Below are 19,375 nucleotides of genomic sequence, written 5' to 3' on the forward strand. Positions count from 1 at the left end.
CTGTGCTTTGGACCAAAAGAACAAATTGTTTACTCCAGCTCCCTAAAGAAATGTAATTGATCTATGAGCTAGATCTTCTTTCCCTTTCACCTTCGTCTCATATAATAGCAAAATGAATGCTACCCAGCGACTCACTCAGGTTCAACTATCATCTCCTATGGAGAGAATTTAATTTTATTTATAGATTCATAGAACACACAACTTACTCAGAGCTTCATCTGAAACCAGTTACTACTTCTAAACAAGAGCCAAACATTTGGGGATAATGGTTATCTCCTCTATGTACAGAATGTTTTAGCATGAATGCTCTAATTCTGCTAGGGAGGGTGTTCACCTGAAGATGAATCAGTCTTTTTCTGCGAAGGCGGAGCTGGAAAACCCACAGGACTTTTCCTCATCCCTGAGTCTGACAATGAGGCTATTAACACTGTTAAACAGTTTCACATCTACCTGGGTACAGTTTGCGGTTTGTAGACACAGCTGTGAAAGTCTTATGATTATACATTAGTGCTATTATATGACACTATACATGTAAAAATAAAAAAAAAATCAGAAACACAAAGGTCACTGTTTCGTGAGTGTATCACTGAGGTGTTAATAATTATTTCAAGGCCAAGAATTCAAACACATTCAATAGCCAGAAAGAGTCTACTTTTAAACTCACTGGTCAGGAAGGTACCAAAAAGGAAAGAATGCCCTCCGAGTCAGGGGATGCAAACTTATTAAAGTAACTTTGCAACATCTAACGCAGAGAGAGAAATGGTTTACTTACAGAAAATACAAATTATATTTTTAAGTAACTTTCCCAGACTTTCTACTGCTCCATGGAAAATAAATGTGGCTTCTTTACCAGTGACAACTGGTACATATAACTGAAATTGCCAGGAGGTAATTTATCTGCAACTCCTTGCATCAAACCTGGAGTTTAGATGGATGGTATCGATGGTAGCAAAGGGAGATGATACTTTGCCATTCGTGTGCAAAGAAAATCTCTATCACCAAAAGTAGCAAATGCTTTTTAAAATTTTTTGGCCATGCCGCATGGAATGTGGATTCTTCATTACCTGACCAGGGATAGAACGTGAGCCCCTTTTAACAGAAATGTAGAGTCTTAACCAGTGGACCACCAGGGAAGTGCCGAAAGTTGTGAATTTTTTAAAAATCAGTTAAAAGAAGGTTTTATAAACTGTATTTTAAAGAACAATGTTTGCTATTTAGTTTAATAAGTGTCACTTATACTTTCTATGAGTCTAGCATTGCTTTGTACATATAACTTCTAAACTCAGTATGATTATTTCAGCAAGAAGTATACACAAGCATAATACAGTCTGATGTAGTTTCACGTGGTCTTTGTCTTTCTATTTATTCAAAGAATTGGCCAAAGAAATACAGGAATCCTACCCTCACCCTGACAACCCCTTCTTGTTAAAGACACCTCATACACGACAAAAATTTCTGATGAGTCACATAAAAAAGGATGAAAATTGATCTCAAGGAGGGTCATAGAGTTTTACAGTCAAGTCTGATCTGATGGTTTCTAAAAGAGGAGGCTATTTACTATATTTACATAGTTTACAACTAAATATTAGCAATAAATAGGCATAAAGAAAATTATGTGTCAGAATTGTTCAAAAGGGGTGGTAGTTAGCAATCCCAGAGCATGGTGTTCTGAGTGTTGGCTGCTGTGGTAACATGCACAGCAGTATTCAGAAACAGGCCACCAACTCACAAGGTATTTTAAAAAGAGACCAACTATGCCTAGGTTTGTTTCTCTTACTTACTTTAAGAAAAGCAAAAGAAAATTGAGACCAAGTTCCAGCCTCTGCAAATTGTTCTGAGCCTTTGGAGATTTAGAACTGTTTTTACAATAGAATCCTGCCTAGATGGATATTAAGTGATGGAAAATAATATAATATTTTAGTACCTAAAAGAATAACTGAGTACATGTGAGGGGACAGGTCATTAAATGTGAGTATTCAAGAAGTGATATAAAAGTAATTCATAAAACAGAGAATATAAAAGTGAGAAGGATACCTAGATTTAAGACACTATCATAACACCATTCACCAAATGAAATGAAGGAAGTAGGCGAGAAACGGGAAAATAATATCCACGGAGAAGCATCAAGGCATGGCAGGATTTATTTCCTGTAATAATGGAGATGCAGGTCACAGGGGGCAGTGGACGGGGGTTATGCTAAACCTCAGTTCTCAGGCATGCCCATAGGGCAACACTGGTACTGATGAACCTATTTGCAGGGCAAGAATATAGACACATGGGCTTAGGACACACCAGGGGAAGGAGAGGATGGAACCAACTGATAGAGCAGCACTGATACATACACACGACCATGTGTAAACCCACTCCAGTCCTCTTGCCTGGAAAATCCACGGACGGAGGAGCCTGGTGGGCTGCAGTCCATGGGGTTGCTAAGAGTCGGATATGACTGAGTGACTTCACTTTCACTTTTCACTTTCATGCACTGGAGAAGGAAATGGCAACTCACTCCAGTGTTCTTGCCTGGAGAATCCCAGGAACGGGGGAGCCTGGTGGGCTGCCGTGTATGGGGGTGCACAGAGTCAGACTTGACTGAAGCCACTTAGCAGCGTGTGTAAAGCAGACAGCTACTGGGGACCCACTCTGTCGCACAGGGAGCTCAGCGCGGGGCTCTGTGATGACCTAGAGGCGCGGGACATCCCAGAGGGGGGGATCTATGTACATTTACGGTTGATTCATGTTGTATGGCAGAAATCAACACAACACTGAAAAGCAATTTTCCTCCCATCAAAAAACAAAAAGCATCACGTGTGTGACTTGGAAGAGTGTCTTCTAGCTAGAGGGTACAGCAATGAAAGAGTTTCAGAAAGAAGAGAACTTTGGCCCAAAAACAATATTACAGGGAAAGAGCTATAATTAGTGCAAGAAACGTGGAGACCCAGCGACAGAGGGATGGATCTTCAACGAACGGTGCCCCTCCTGTGCCCCACGCAGCTGTGGTGCAGGGGAGATCTCTCCCTCCTTCAATCAGGGCTTTGAGGGCCAAGAGGAAAATGCAGAAATACCACATTGTCAGGCAAGAGGTACTTTCTCATCAGGGCAGAATCAGAAGGAAGATGCCAAGCAACGGCTTCAGCACAGAGAGGAGTTTGCCCATGGGGAGGAGGGTACATGGACACATGATCACAGAGCAGAGATGTGAGGCCACGGAAAGACCTGGGGAGCTGGTGAAGGAAAGAGTGAGCTCTGGCCGGGGAAGCAGAGGGAGGAGGCGTTGTGCCTGCAGTGACAGGTAAAAGGAATCTGATAACGAGTGGGGAGGCAGGCACGCGTGTGCTTTAAATAAATATCATCTGGGAACTTCATTTGCTAGGCAATGGGGAACGAGGGAATTTGAGAAGGGAGACACAGGATCAGAACCTCATGAAGATCAACCTGGCAACCCAGGACAGAATGAACTGATGGAGGAAAGCATCGAGGAGAGAAGGCCATTTACAGGCAGCCTTCTAGGCAAAGGGGAAGGAAAAGAAGTGTGTGCGCAGGCTCAGTCGCTTCAGTCCTGTCTGACTCTCCGTGACCCCATGGACCGCAGCCCACCAGGCTCCTCAGTCCACGGAATCCTCCAGGTAAGAATATCGGAGTGGGTTGCTGTGCCCTCCTTTAGGGGATCTTCCCAACCCAGGGATTGAACCCGCATTTCTTATGTCTAACCCGTGTGAGCAGGCAGGTTCTTTACCACTTGCTAAAGTCCAAAGGAAAAGGGGTCCCTGCTAAGTTAGAAAATGCAGATTTCTAAAGATACAATTTGTATAAGAAGCACGGGCACGTTTCAAGTACTGACAGACAGCAGTGCTATCTGTTATGGCTGACAGCAGGTAAAAAGTCATCAACGAGAGACAGATGCATTCCTTGTTACGCCACCTACATCCTCACCTTAACAGTCACCCCCGCCACCCACATGCGGGAACAGACACAATTTCACAGATCAAAGCAGATGCAGAAAAAACTTATCAGGAAGATCAACGACAGATCTAACACGTAACACAGGACACAGACCCTCACTAAACACGAAATGATTGAATATCAAGACTTCACTACTGTCTTCTCTAAAAAGTTCCTCTAGCAGAGGAAACTGTAACTCAACCTCTGCACAGAGAAGGTAGCATTCCTTCATACACAGTGTTGATACATTCATCCCTCTGGATTCAAAGCTTCCACATGCATGGATTCAACCAACAGCAGGTACAGAATCTGCAGCTGCGAAGGACTGACAGCCCAATACCACTTTAGCACACAAGGGACCTGGCACCCATGGGTGTTGGGATCCACAGGGGTCTTAGATACAGTCCCTCGGGGACACTGATGGAGGAGCATAGTATGCTTGGGTCTTTACCTGCATGACTGAAAAGATAATGCCCCGTTTCCATTATATCAGCTCCCAGAATCCTGAATTCTTCTCGATTTACAAGGTGGGGTGTATAGTGTTAACCTTCTGTTGGTCTTGACTCCACTTTGCTGCAGTTAATTGGAAGCCGAGGATCTTTTGCCGATGGGAGAACCCAATCCACCCACAGCCCAGGTCTGTCTCTACCCGCAGAGTCTTTCGGAAGCAAAGCAAGGTCATTTCAGCAGCGTTCAACATCATAGCATTTATACCTGTGTGTGTGGAAGTAGCTGGCATAAAGGTGAGAAGGAAGAGTCGCCATCATCCCTCGAGGTTTACTGCGGCAGGAGCCTTGGTTATTAACGGGCCACGGAGGACTCACTCCTCCATATTTTACATTTGGGAACCATGTTCATTAATCACCCGTGTGACCTACAGCACAAATACAATGCTGACAAATGTTCACTTCATTGCAAAGGGTCATTCGGCTTGGGAGCAATTTGCCACCCACATAAAATTTATACTGTGTTTACGTTCTCGGAATAGTTTACAAGTTCATCGTTAAATCTCACAAAACAGCTGGCCCTCATTTCCCAACACCATCTCGCTCCACGGTAAGCACGGACACCTCGAGTTGCCGGTGGGTGGACAACTGAGTGAAGTCCCAACTATTCCTCTTGAGTTTATTTACCTTCCTCTTGTGGAAGGAATGCCGCACGTCTGTAAGCAGGAGTCGTTATTTACAAAATGACTGAGCACACAGGCATTGAAAGGAGGGCATCATTAGAATGCAGGAGATGCCCCCGTCCTCCTCAGAGCGTCTCAGCAGGGCACAGGAGATTCTGGCAGGCTCCGCAGTCTCCTGGGCTCATAGCAGGGAGCCCGGCGTAAAGCAGAAATTGGATTTCTCCGAGGCTGTAAATCCTGTATCTTTCTTAGGGCAGATAATCACTCACTACTGGTGCTAATAACTAGACCCTATCACAGTGTACAAAACTTAACATTTATTGAGTAGGAGAGTCCCCTGTGCTATACAGTAAGGTCCTGGTTGGTTATCTATTTTATATATAATACTGTATGCATGTTAATCTCAAACTCCTAATTTATAGCCCCCCACTTCCTCTTGGGGAACCGTAAGTTTGTTTTCAAAATCTGCATGTCTGTTTCTGTTTTATAAACAAGTTCATTTATATCATATTCTGTAATAACCTATATGAGTAAAGAATCTGAAAAAGAACGTACGTTTATGTATAACTGAGTAACTATGTTATATACCTGAAACTAACACATTATTGTAAATCAACCATACCCCAATAAAATAAAAAATAATACAAATTAATAGCAATAAAAATAGCAAAAATATTTTAATATTTAGGGGATTGTTTTGAAAAGACACTTCTCCAGGTAATATAAAGAAATTCCATGAAACTCCATTTTCTAATTCAGACACACACTGAAATGACCATCAACTGGTTTTTTTAAAAATAAAGAATGCATACATGCTCAGTAGCTCAGTTATGTCTAACTCTTTGGCAACCCCATGAAATGTAACCCATCAGGCTCCTCTGTCCATGGGATTTTCCAAGCTAGAATACTGGAGTGGGCAGACATTTCCTTCAACCCATGAAACTCCATTCCCTAGTTTCGACATGCATTGAAATGGCCATTAGTTGGATTTTTTAAAAAATAAAGAATAATCTGCTTATGGTTTTTACACCAGAAACTTCAAGGACTTTATAGATATAATACAGATGGAAATAAATTAAGGAAAGTAAATCCAAGGGAGAGATCTTAAATGCAAAGGCAGTATCTACCTGGGAGGGTGGCAAAAATGATCCAGAAAATTATTTTTGCCAACACCCATTAGGTAACAATGGCAGGGTTGGTGATGAGCGTGGGTGTGGTATGAGGCACAGGTGACTTCCCCAGTGTATCCGGGTGTGCTATGAGGCACAGGTGACTTCCCCAGTGTATCCGGAGTCCACAGGAGCTGGAGGGCCCTCTGCGATCAGAAGTCACTGACAGATTAAACCTGGCTTTCCCTGGGCATGAGGAATGGAGTACGGTCCTGGCTGGCTGCTGATTGGAAGAACTAGACCAGGCCAAGTAAAAAAGCAGTAGTTCAGCGAATTCCTACAGACTGCTCTACATGGAGAAACTGGCCAACAGGTCAAGCTGCCTGGGGTACCTCCTTTGGTTCAGGTCATCCCCACCTCTGCCCCTGCATCTCTGAGCACTTTCATTAGAGCTGAGACACTGCAAAGTATTCAACCATCTCTGAAAGGATACATTTCCAATGCCAATCTTTGAAAAGCACAGACGTTTCTGCTTGCACATAAGCAAAATTCTGAAGAGACAAAGTGGCTGTCTTCCTAAGAAACACCGTGACAGTAAGAAATGGAAGAATTTCTTTTAAATGTATTCTCTAAATACAACTCAAAAGGACACTGCATCTCTGAAAAGAGAGGATCATGGAAAGAGGCAGTCAAGAACAAGGGAAAAACAGAAAGGCCAGCCTACATAGTTAAGACAGTAACAAAGGCAGGGGATAGCAGTCCAAACTGTGGAAAAACTCAAATCAGTCAAGGAAAGTCTCTCCAGTCTCAAGGGGAAGAGTAAAGAGATGAAGATCAGAAAGGAAAAGCTGAATGATCATGAACCCAGGTACAGGATAGTCAACATGCATTATAGGAATAGCACACAGAGACCAGAGCAAACACAGAAAAAAGAGTCAGTAAAGGAAAAAGTAATTGAAAACTCTTCTTCTTCACTGAGAAAAAGCTCTGAAAATGCACCATCTATTTACCAATTTTTAAAATACTATCCTAAAGATTTATTTCTGCCAGTGGACAGGCCAATCATCCAATGCTTATGTATTAATTAATAATGATAGACAACTATCCCAAGCATTATTTCAAGCAAAAATCACCTCCTTATATACAGAATGACAAGGGAAATTATATAACTCAGAAAAAAACTGCTTAGTGAATATGAAATCAAAACAAGTGGGAAAAGATGGATAATCAACATTTTAATGGTATCTGCTTAAAGCAGCTGGATAAAGCCATCTCAAAACACGCCTAGCTACAGTAATGGCTCAAAAATGTTTGAATCCACTGGCAAAATCTCACCCCAGCCTGAAGAGTACTTGTATTACCAGGGTTCATGTGGGGCTTCTTGACCTCACTTGTCTATGCACTGGAGTCTGACCAACATTCTGATGGGTTATTCATTAGTTGTGCTAATTTAATCAATCAACTTTCAGTCAAAACCTGCCTGCCCAGAAGCAATTCTGAACCCCACCACCATCCAAGCAAACTTTCACACATCTAACCTTTGATCTGTTACATGTCAATATTTGACATTCAGAGAGCAAGTTCGTGGCCAATATAACCATGTTGTTATGAAGCAATCAGTATAATCCCTTGTTCTGACAACTTATCCAGAGGACTTGAAAAATGGAATCGAAATGCAGATGTAGAGAACAAATGTGTCCACACAGGAGGAAGGGGAGGGTGGGATAAACTGGGAAATTAGGTTTGACATCAAAGCACCATCGTGTGTAAAACAGACAGCTAGTTGGCAGATGCTGTACAGCACAGGGGGCCCAGCTTGATGCTCTGTGGTGACCTAGAGGGGTGGGATGGGGTAGTGGGGATAAGGGAGTTCAGAAAGCGAGGGGGTATATGTACACATGTAGCTGATTCGCTTCACTGTATAGCAGAAACTAACACATTATGAAGCAATTATATTCCAATAAAAAATATAAATAAAAAGGCACAATTAGATGGATATACACTGAAACATGTATAAACTGCCAAAAACACATTCTACAGTATTTCTGATTTCCATAAAACCACTAATAAAACTGATCAAACATTAAACCACAATGGAAATATTATACCTCTATCCCGTCTTCCAAGCAAACAATCAGACTTTGCATAGATTCCATTTCTCTGGCCATACTGCCCCTAATCCTTTAGAAATTCTGCACTATTCTGTCTACACAAGGTCTGAGTACTAGGGAAAAAATTTTACACTACACATGAAAACGATTTGGAATATAGACTGGTTGATAGATACAGGTGTGTGAAAGGTAGGCCATGCAAACAAAGCAGCTGTTAGAGGCAAATAAATGTTACACTATATAGTAGCTCAAGCCCTAGGAAGTATCATGATACCCATTTTACAGATGAGGAAACCGTGGCACACTGATTTCCTCCAAGTCACACAGAGAGTAAATGTTCAAAATGAGAGCAGATCTTGAAAGCTCACACTTTTTGTCACCTCGACTCCAAAAATAATGAAAACAAAATGAAACAAGCATAATTTCATGGAGCTGAAACATGAATAAAAATACACCAAGAGAAAGAAGACTGTTGTTCAGTTGCTAAGTCATATCCAATCTCTTGTGACCTCATGGACTGTAGCCCACCAGGCTTCTCCGTTCATGGCATTCCCCAGGCAAGAATACTGGAGTAGGTTGCCATTTCCTTCTCCAGGGGATCTTCCTGACCCAGGGATCGAACCCAGGTCTCCTGCACTGGAGACCCCTGAGCCACCAAGGAAGCCCCAAGAACAGGAATACCAATTTTCAATTACATTGCCCCAGAGACAAGAAATGCAGATCACATTTTTCTGCATGAAAGACATGATTTCCCACAGTTTTTGTCACAATAATATTGATTTGAATTTATAAAACTATTTCTCCAACACACTTTGCCTGAAATTAGGACTTATAACAGATGGTGACATATGTTATGAACTTTTAATCCAAAATATTAGATTTCTTCTACCCTGGGCCTTTGGGAAGAATCCTGGCAACAAAAACAGAAACCAGTGTACGAGGATAAAGAGAAATTTGGTGAAAATTTTAAAGAAAAGTGACAGAAGAAATGTGCAGATTTATCATCCTATTTCATTGTAATCAAAGAGATTTTTAGAATTGATAAACACAAAATACTTTTAACACTATACTAAGGCATTTCGCCTACTAAAACTCCCTCTGGCTGTTGAAGCCTATGGTTCACATACATATTCAATATTTGAGACATAGACAGACAAACTTTGAGGTGATGAAGCTGCTGCTAACCACCAACGTCTTTTATGGGACATATAACGAATTAAAATTGATATCAAACTCTGCCACCAAAGGACAAAATGGGGTGTCTCACAGTGAGATTTGGAGTTTCTAGGCTGATCAAAGGACGTGTCGTAAATCACCAGTCACTGCCATCGAAGCTCGACATGTGTATGCCTATACACACACAGACACACACACACTGAACCCAGAGGTGCTGGACCTCTGCCGATACCAGCCGGATAAGTTACAGGTTACAAATTCAATTTGGCTAGTGAGTCATTTTCTCCCTGACCCTTGAGAGGCAGTTTAGCTTCTTAGGACATGACCACTGCTGTGCTTGAGTTAGGCAACAGGTTCTTATGAAAAGTCCTTCCCTAGAGACTCGCTACATCATCTGAAGAAACAATTTGTTCTTAGCTTTTCACTCTGGCAGTCCTTTTGCACTGTGCTGTCTTTATTGTCCCAAGGTGTCTTTTTTTTTTTTTCCCCCAAGGTGTCTTTTAAAAAAATTCATGTTTGGGGTTTCCCTGGTGGCTCAGTGGTAAAGAATCCCTCTGCCAACGCAGGAGACACCGGTTCGATCCCCGATCCAAGAAGATCTCACACACCAGGGAGCAGCTAAGCGTAGTGAACCACAACTACTGAGCCTTTGCTCTAGAGTCTGGGAGCCAAAACTACTAAGTCGATGAGTCCAGAAACCCGTGGTTCACAAGAGAGGCCATTGCAATCAGAAGCCTGCCCACCGCAACTACAGAGTAGGCGCCTCTTGCTGCAACTACGGAAAAAAAAATTCCACAAAGCAATGAAGATCCAAAACAGCCAAAATTTAAAAAAAAAAAAAAAAATTCACAACCCCATCAGGGGAAACCTATATATTACTATGACTAAGAAAAGATTTTATTCTTTAAATGCCAGCTGGTAATGAGCAAGGTCTTTTTAACTTTAAGAGACAAGATTTGGGGTTCTCAGTGGTAAACATGAGCACCATTCAAACCACAATTATGCTCAATCAACTGAATTAGACAAACACATACTCCATCAGTATGCAAAAAAAAAAGAACAACAACAAATTACAAATTGATTAAAAGTCCGTAGTAGGCATAAAAATCATACTAGCAGACCTACGAAAAAATGAAATGCTTTGGGTTGTTAAGGCGTGTATTTTCCCCAGAGTTATAAATAAAACGTATGTGGAAGATGGCAAATTTACATTTAACAAACTTTTCAGGCTCTGCAGTCACTTGGTAAGAGATTTCTGATCCAAGCTACAATGGAAAAACAACTGGATTTACATAAACCAATAATAACTGTCACATAGGAGATTTTCAAATATATCCACCTGGAGGAGGGTTCCCAGGTGGCTCACTGCTAAAGAATTTGCTGCCAATGCAGGAGACAAGGGTTCGATCCCGGTGGGGAAGATCCCCTGGAGAAGGGCATGGCAACCCACTCCAGTATTCTTGCCTGGAGAATTCCATGGATAGAGGAGCCTGGCGGGCTACAGTCCATGGGGCTGCAAACGGTCAGAGACGACTAAGTGAGCGCATACACACACACACACCTGAAGGGGCAATGTTGTAAAACTAAAACCTCAAAATTGAGTATGTTTTAGCTGAGTTTTTGCTATTTTTTCCCTCTAACTTCCCTGGGGAAAAATACTTCTGAAATCAATGTTTTGGGAAACTTTCCAATATAGAGGAAACTCTTTAACAGTGTTTAACAGCAAAATTCAGAACTCAACTCCCTCCCGTTGAGGGAAGCTGGATTCCTTAAGTCCAAAAGAGGCCTGGCTATAAGCTTTTTCAACCTAACAAAGGCCAACATAAAGATCTAAAACACAAAGTTGCAGCCAGGGACTTGGGCACTAACATCACACCTCCTGATCCCATCTTGAAATGCCTACATACTTCCTGACTGTCAGGTACATGTTAACATGAAGGACGGCAACCAGAGAATCTTAGGACACACGCATCTTCACACTTTCATGATTGCTTTAAATGTCTCCTGTAGATTAACTGAAGAAGTAGTGTTTGGTTTGATGCTATGTCTGACTTTTAAGATTTGTATCTGGCAAGGAGGTTACTCAATAATCATTCCCTGTAATGAACGCTAGGGATTGCATTCAGATTCCAACTTCAGGACAAAATACTCCCAGCTGGAAGCATTGGTGGCTGACAGCTTTCAGATGAGCCCTTCTCTCCCAACAACTGTTCTAAGGCCAGAGCTCCTCAAACTTGCTAACTTCTGAGAGTCCTTCATGACAGTCTTAAAGAGACACCCAACCTACTGTTTACAACTTCCTAAGTATTCAAGTCCTAACCACTTAGCAGCCATCGGGCCCTCTAATTTCAAGCCCTGGGCAAGTGGACACCACCACTCTCCTTTTCTGCTTGGCATTGGTTTTTATATGATACTTGCTTTTTTTCATACCGATTGCTGAAAATCTGGATTTGAAAGGAATAAAAAGCAACACAGTGTGGAAACTGGGAATTATCTCGACCTGGTAGTGCAAGCAGAGTCCCTGTGAATACACTGGGTAACTGCAGGCACTTCGGTGCAGACGTTGGAGACCAGCCCTGGGTTAATTTCTCACTCAAGAGTCTTCCTGCCTTTCGCCGCTGCGGCCGCAGCCATGAGTATGCTCAGGCTTCAGAAGAGGCTTGCCTCCAGTGTCCTTTGCTGTGGCAAAAAGAAGGTCTGGACCCAATAGGACCAATGAAATCGCCGATGCCAACTCCCGCCAGCAGATCCGGAAGCTGATCAAAGATGGGCTGATCATCCGGAAGCCTGTGACTGTCCATTCCCAGGCTCAATGCAGGAAAAACACCTTGGCTCGCCGGAAGGGCAGGCATATGGGTTTAGGTAAGCGAAACGGTACTGCCAATGCTCGAATGCCCGAGAAGGTAACCTGGATGAGGAGGATGAGAATTCTGCGCCGGCTGCTCAGACGATATCGTGAATCTAAGATTGACTGCCACATGTATCACAGCCTGTACCTGAAGGTGAAGGGTAACGTGTTCAAAAACAAGCGGATTCTCATGGAACATATCCACGAGCTGAAGGCAGACAAGGCTCGCAAGAAGCGTCTGGCGGACCAGGCTGAGGCCCACAGGTCTAAGACCAAGGAAGCCCGCAAGCGCAGTGAAGAGCGGCTCCAGGCCAAGAAGGAGGAAATCACCAAGAATCTGTCCAAGGAGGAAGAGACCAAGAAATAAAGTTCTCCCCCTCTTCTCTGTACATAGTGGCCTCGGCAATTGCATAGATCACTCATTCAATAAAAGACAAGCCTTAAAAAAAAAAGTCTTCCTCATTCAAAGTAAGCCCCGTCATCCCCACAGGCAGGCCAGATCTGGGGACTGTTAGCGGCAGAAGATGGCCATGGGGGTGTATTTAAAGTCATAGGTACTGGTTTCCATTTGGGACAATTCTAATGGCCCATTCCACTCTGAGCCCACGGAATCTCTGCAAACTCTGTCGCAGCTACAATATCCTTCGATTTCACCCTCCTCCAATCCAGCTCCCCCGACTCACCCCATAGCATCCTCGGTACCTGCACCCCAGGGAATCCATTCTATGAGGGACACTTAAAAGGAAAAATGTTTCAAGTGGAAGCAAAGATCACATTCCTCAGCAGGACAACTGAAATTGTACTTTAAGCAACACTTATTTTTTAAAAACATCATTTTCAGTTTTGTTTGGGGCTGTACAAATACTCAGCAATTCAACATCACTTCTTTGTTGAGAATCCAACAATTCCAAGAACAGCAGAGCCATAACTCCTCTCCACCACTGCTGTGAGTTCTGGACCTTTAATTCAGTGGTGGGTAGACTGACCATATACTAAACCTAGCCATGGCCACACTGAACAATGCAGCTGAAAAGAGCTTTCATCTTTATCTAAGTCAAAGAGGAAGACACGAAAGCTTGCAAAAAGCTATCCTTAGAGTTGTAACTCATTTTAAGCATATTCAGGCAAAGGGAAATCCCATGGCGGAGAGAAACCTGTCTATCTATCTCAAAGCCTAGAGAAGCACCTAGAAAATTAGAGGCATGCAATACATGTATTGGAGAAGGCAATGGCACCCCACTCCAGTATTCTTGCCTGGAAAATTCCATGGATGGAGGAGCCTGGTAGGCTGCAGTCCATGGGATCGCAAAGAGTCAGACACAACTGAGCGAATTCACTTTCACTTTTCACTTTCATGCATTGGAGAAGGAAATGGCAACCCACTCCAATGTTCTTGCCTGGAGAATCCCAGGGATGGGGGAACCTGGTGGGCTGCTGTCAATGGGCTCGCACAGAGTTGGACACGACTGAAGTGACTTAGCAGCAGCAATACATGTATTTAAATGAGAGAATCTGAAACCAAGCTCTCGCACCCTCTTTAGGATCAGTGACTTTCCTATAAGTACAGTTCAGAATTCATGAATCTCTTAAAACACCAGGGGTGTCTCTACTATATATAAAATAGTTAGTCAATAAAAAGCTACTGCAGAGCACAGGGAACTCTACTCAGTACTCTGTAATAACCAATATGGGAAAGGAATCTGAAAAAGAATATGTATGTGTATAAATGAATCACTTTGCTGTACACTTGAAACTAACAACACTGTAAATCGACTATACTACAATATAAAATTTAAACGAGATCACTGGTGTTTATTACGACATTTGTGTATTTTACAAACAAAGCTCACCCAAACAGATGTGTACTACTGATGAGAAACGGCAGGAGGCCATCCTCAGCGACACAGTAGTATCTCCACAATGTACCTTAGGGGCACATTTCGATGTTAAAAGTTAAAGAAATAAATAGTGATTTTTTTTTATTGCAGTCACAAGTACAGTACCATAAGTTGGCAACTGCAAGAAATGACTGCCTATAAATTTACTGTATGTTATGAGCCACTGTTTTAAACGGCCATGAAGCAGGCGTCTGCTGGAGACTTGTACAAAGCTAAGAGGTTCATAAAAATATAAATGAACAGTGCAGCTCTGTCTTAGATCTTATAATTTAAGATCTGACAGGACACAGGTTTTACTTTTAATTTGAAGAATATACTAAATCACACCAACCACTCCCCTAAGGACAATTACACAGTCTATCAATGGACCATAATAACGAATTAAGTACAACAGTCTCTTATATTATTATTGCTGTTGTTGCTATTAAGGTTATTCATAAGAAAAAGGCAAAAAGGAACTCAATATAGCCAGAACCAGAATCAGCAAATTCATAAAGTTTCTGTGTGCGTGCTCAATCCCTTCAGTCGTGTCCAACTCTGTGACCTCATGGACTATAGCCCACCAGGCTCCTCTGTCCATGGATTCCCCAGGCAAGAATACCAGAGTGGGTTGCTGTGCCCTCCTCCAAGGGATCTTCCAGACCTAAGAATTAAACCCAAGGCTCAGGCTGGTTCTTTACCACTAGCACCAACTGGGAAACCAGTTTTATTTTAATGCATGACCCCTAATACCTCGACACTTCCCATCTAGACGTGGGTCTATGCCCCTGCTTTTTAATTTAGGTGGGCTTCTGATGGCTTCCATCCACACTGACAGAAGTGATTTCTGAGATTAGGTCACGAGAGCCTGTCTTCTGTCTGTTACCTTGGAACATTCACTCTCCAGATGCCCTGAGTAGGATGCTACCTTTCAGCATCTAGCTACTTCCCTGGCAGGCCAGTGGTTAAAATTCCATGCTTCCAAAGCTGGGTGTGCAGGTTCAATCCCTGGTCAGGGAACTAAGATCCCACATGCCACGTGCTATGGACAAAAATAAATAAGTAAATAAAAATAAAAATTTATTGTGAGTCAAAAAAAAAAAAAAAATCTAGCTGCCATGCTGTGGGAAGCTCAAATACTCAATACATAAATATATAAACACCAAGTACCAAGTGATTCCAGTCCTAACCAGTCCCTTCATTTCCAGGCATTCAAGCCTTCCCTGCCAAAGCCCCAGACATCTTTCAGTGGCGGACAAGCCACCCTATTAACCCTACTGAATTCCCGACCCACAGAATCCAGAGCATAATAAAACGGCAGTGGTCTTAAGTCACTCAATTCGGTGAAGTTCATTATACAATAAGAGGAACTGACATAGCTCTTTCTATATCTCACTACTGGAGTATGGTCTAACAAACATTAGCTCTAAGATGTTGAAATTTCTGTACTTTTATCTAACTCTTGGGCCAGCTTCCCATGTGGTCTAGTGTCTTTTAATATTTGTTCCTTCAAGTCTTCAGTGTATTTATGATCTGTTTTACAACAGTTCTTGCCAACAAAGGAATGCATTTCAATTGAATGTTGTAATCTTTGGAGCACATTATTTTGGCCATTTGTACCAAGGAAAAAGAAATAAACTGTTCATCCAATGGTATATGGCGAACTATCTTCTGGTCTCAAGAAACCTGAAATAAGCTTCTGAGCATTTATCATCCAAAACAGCAAAATTTTTTAAGTTACTGGAGGAAAGCTTCATTTTTAAACATCCTGAAGGAAAAAAATGAGGTGCGTTCTAACGTTCTGGAGGTTTATTATTTAAATATATATAGTCAGAAATACATCATTAACCCTCATATATCACCCAACTTTAATAATTATCACCACATGGTCCAACTTTCTTCATTTATATCTCTATAAACTTCCCCTACACTTCCAGAGTATTTTGATGCCAGTCCCAGACATCATATTTCCAGAAGCCTTTCTATAATGTATCTCTAACAGAGGTTAGTGAAGTACATTCTACAGGTCAAATCCTGCCTGCTACCTGTTATTACAAATAAATTTTTATTGGAACACAGCCACTACATATTAATTTTATCTAATTAACGGGGTATCTTTGGTTGCTCTCATTAACAAAGTAGTTATGGTAGTGAATTTGTGGCCTAAACCCTATGGCAAAGCCTAAAATTTTTAATATCTAGCCCTTTTTCAGAAAATGCAGGTCAATCCTTCTCTAAAGGATACAGAATCTTTAAAAAAATCAAAAATAATGGAACATGAATGAACCTAGAGATTGTCATACTCAGTAAAGTCAAAGACAAATATCATATGATAGCGCTTCTATGTGGAATCTAAAAAAAAAAAGTACAAATTAATTCATCTGCAAAATAAAAATAAAATTACAGATGTAGAAACAAACATGGTTACCAAGGTGAAGGGTGGAGAGATAACTTGGGAGGCTGGGATTGAATATATATAAAATAGATCACTGATAACCTGCTGTAAAGCACAGGGAACTCTACTCACTACTCTGTAATGACCTATATGGGGAAAGAATCTGAAAGAGAGCAGATGTATGTATATGCATAACTGATTCACTTTGCTGGACACTGGAACTAACACACATTGTGAATCAACTATACTCCAATACATTTTTTTTAAAAAAAGATGTAACACTAAATGCCTTACTAGTTATTACACCTCCACACTTAAATATACTGTATATGATAAGGTATCACACTAGCTTCGTACTATGAAGGTCCGTCTAGTCAAAGCTATGGTTTTTCCAGGAGTCCGGTGTAGATGTGAGTGTTGGACTATAAAGAAAGCTGAGTGCCAAAAAATTGATGCTTTTGAACTGTGGTGTTGGAGAAGACTCTTGAGAGTCCCTTGGACTGCAAGGAGATCCAATGAGTCCATCCTAAAGGAAATCAGTCCTGAATATTCATTGGAAGGACTGATGCTGAAGCTCCAATACTTTGGTCACCTGATGTGAAGAACTGACTCATTTGCAAAGACCCTGCTGCTGGAAAAGATTGAAGGCAAGAGGAGGAGACAGCTGAGGATGAGATGGTTGGATGGCATCACTGACTCGATGGACATGAATGTGAGCCAGCTCTGGGAGTTGGTGATGGACAGGGAAGCCTGGCGTGCTGAGTCCATGGGGTCGCAAAGAGTTGGACGTGACGGAGCAACTGAACTGAACTGATGATTAGGTAGCAGTCATACCACAAAAGGGGTGGAATTATTATTAACTGTGGTCAAAATAACATCACTATAAAATGATTTGACTTTCTGTCAAATCTGGTATGAATGTTATTGTTTTCCCTCCCAACCTGGATGACGGGGAATCTGTGCTCAGATCTGGGGAAGTACAGCTCTGCCATTTTCTTCTGGTTTCACCTGTACTTGTCTTATTAGGATTGTTTATATTTGTTCACAGGAGTATTTACAAGCTATCTTCCTATTTCAGGCAGATGAGTGAAAACCAGACCATTACTTACCATCACGGCAAGCCCTTTAGACTGTGTCATCCCCCTTCTTCCATGCTATCTCCTCCATTTCAGGATGGCCCTGCCTATAGGCTGAGTGGGCAAAAGAATCAATTTGTAGTTTATAGATTTAAAAAGCTTAATTTTTAAGATTAATTTCTAGATTCAAAGTAGAGATTTAATGAAGCTTGCTTGGTACAGCCATAGGGATAATCACTATATAGTCTTCTCTTTGTTTTTCTCTATATTGGCAACATTTCACCAAAAAAGATATTCTGTACCCAAGAGATTATACTGCAAGCTCCACTTCAAAGGCTTGCGGAGGAATTTTATCACTCTATTCATTTGCACTTATACCATCTGCAGTGCTGAGCAAATAGATCAATGAATTGATAAGCTACAGGTCATGCTGTAAATCTGGCCTGTATATTCTGTGGCTGAATATAAATGAGCCCATGTTTTTACTCTCCAAAATGTCACCAGATCTTAGAGATCACAAGACCTGCTTTATGTTTGTTCCTGGACCAAATAAAGGACAACCCACATAAGCTTCATCACAAAAAAATAAAACACAGCTTTTTTCCAGGAAATGTATTAAAAAGAATACTGGTATTAATTCAAGCCAAAAAAAACCCACATGTGAACATCATTTTCAGGTAAATTTCTGTCAATTTTTTGTCACTTCAGAATTTGCATCCAGTTCAGAGGGAAAGAATATTATTATTTCTTATTTGTCAAATAGGACAGTTACAGGCTAGAGAATTAGGTGACAGCCCCAAGGTTAACAGGCTAAGGATGTATTCGGTTTGTATTCTCACATCCCACTATCCTGCGATCAAGGCTTAACATTCAAATGCTCTTTTAAAGCCTAAATATACCCATCCTTTTTGGATACAAAACCACAGACAGGGAGTTCCATCACCACTACGTTGAATGAAAAAGTCCACTATTCATAACAAAGAAGAATACCAATTTACAATAAGCTATCTTATTGCCATTCATGGCAATGCCCTCTCTGAAGTACTGGCTTCAGGGAGGAGTGATTTGTCCTGCCGAATGGAATTATTAGAAGAATTGCCAGTGGTGGTCATCTTTGAAATGGGCTTTGAAGACTACGTAGGAGTTCAACAGCCTGATAGAGAAGTCAGCCAGATGGATGTCTTGGTAAATAGTCATATGCAAAGGTACAGAGCTGTGAAAAGCTCAGGGTACATTTTTGTGAAGAGTAAGGCAGACAACGGACAGTGGTGAGGCATGAAGTTAGAGAAGTAAGTTGAGGGACTTCCCTGGTGGTGCAGTGGTTAAGACTCCACGCTTTTACTGCAGGGCAGCAGGGGGCATGCGTTCAATCCCTGGTCAGGGAACTACGGTCCCACATGCCAGCAGTGTGGCCAAAAAAAGAATTGGCTTAAAAAATTCTCTATTAAAGAGTAGACTGAGGCCAAACTACCGCATTAAGGAGTCTGTACTTTATCATAAAGGCAAAAAAAGAACTGCTGTCAACTTGGTAAGAATAATAAAAATGAGGGTTGAAGAAACAGATTTCTGATACTGAAAGATTCATTTGACTACGGGGTATGAGATGGTAGCCAAATCTTGCCCTAGGACCTAATATTCAGGATTCCAACTTGAAATTATGAATTGATTGTTTTGCTATAAATCTATAAGTCACTTTGGCAAACGACTCAGTTATT

At 41.6% G+C, this 19,375-nt stretch overlaps 1 protein-coding gene and 1 pseudogene across 2 annotated transcripts in view; one reads left to right on the top strand and one right to left on the bottom strand.

The window, feature by feature from the left end:
* The window catches only part of UNC5D (unc-5 netrin receptor D), a 628,812-nt gene that overhangs the window by 583,942 nt on the left and 25,495 nt on the right, over positions 1-19,375 (bottom strand). The window lies entirely within an intron of this gene.
* Positions 12,097-12,679, top strand: LOC138079350 (large ribosomal subunit protein eL19-like; annotated as a pseudogene).

This window comes from Capricornis sumatraensis, chromosome 4 (assembly GCF_032405125.1).
Source record: "Capricornis sumatraensis isolate serow.1 chromosome 4, serow.2, whole genome shotgun sequence".
NCBI lineage: Eukaryota > Metazoa > Chordata > Mammalia > Artiodactyla > Bovidae > Capricornis > Capricornis sumatraensis.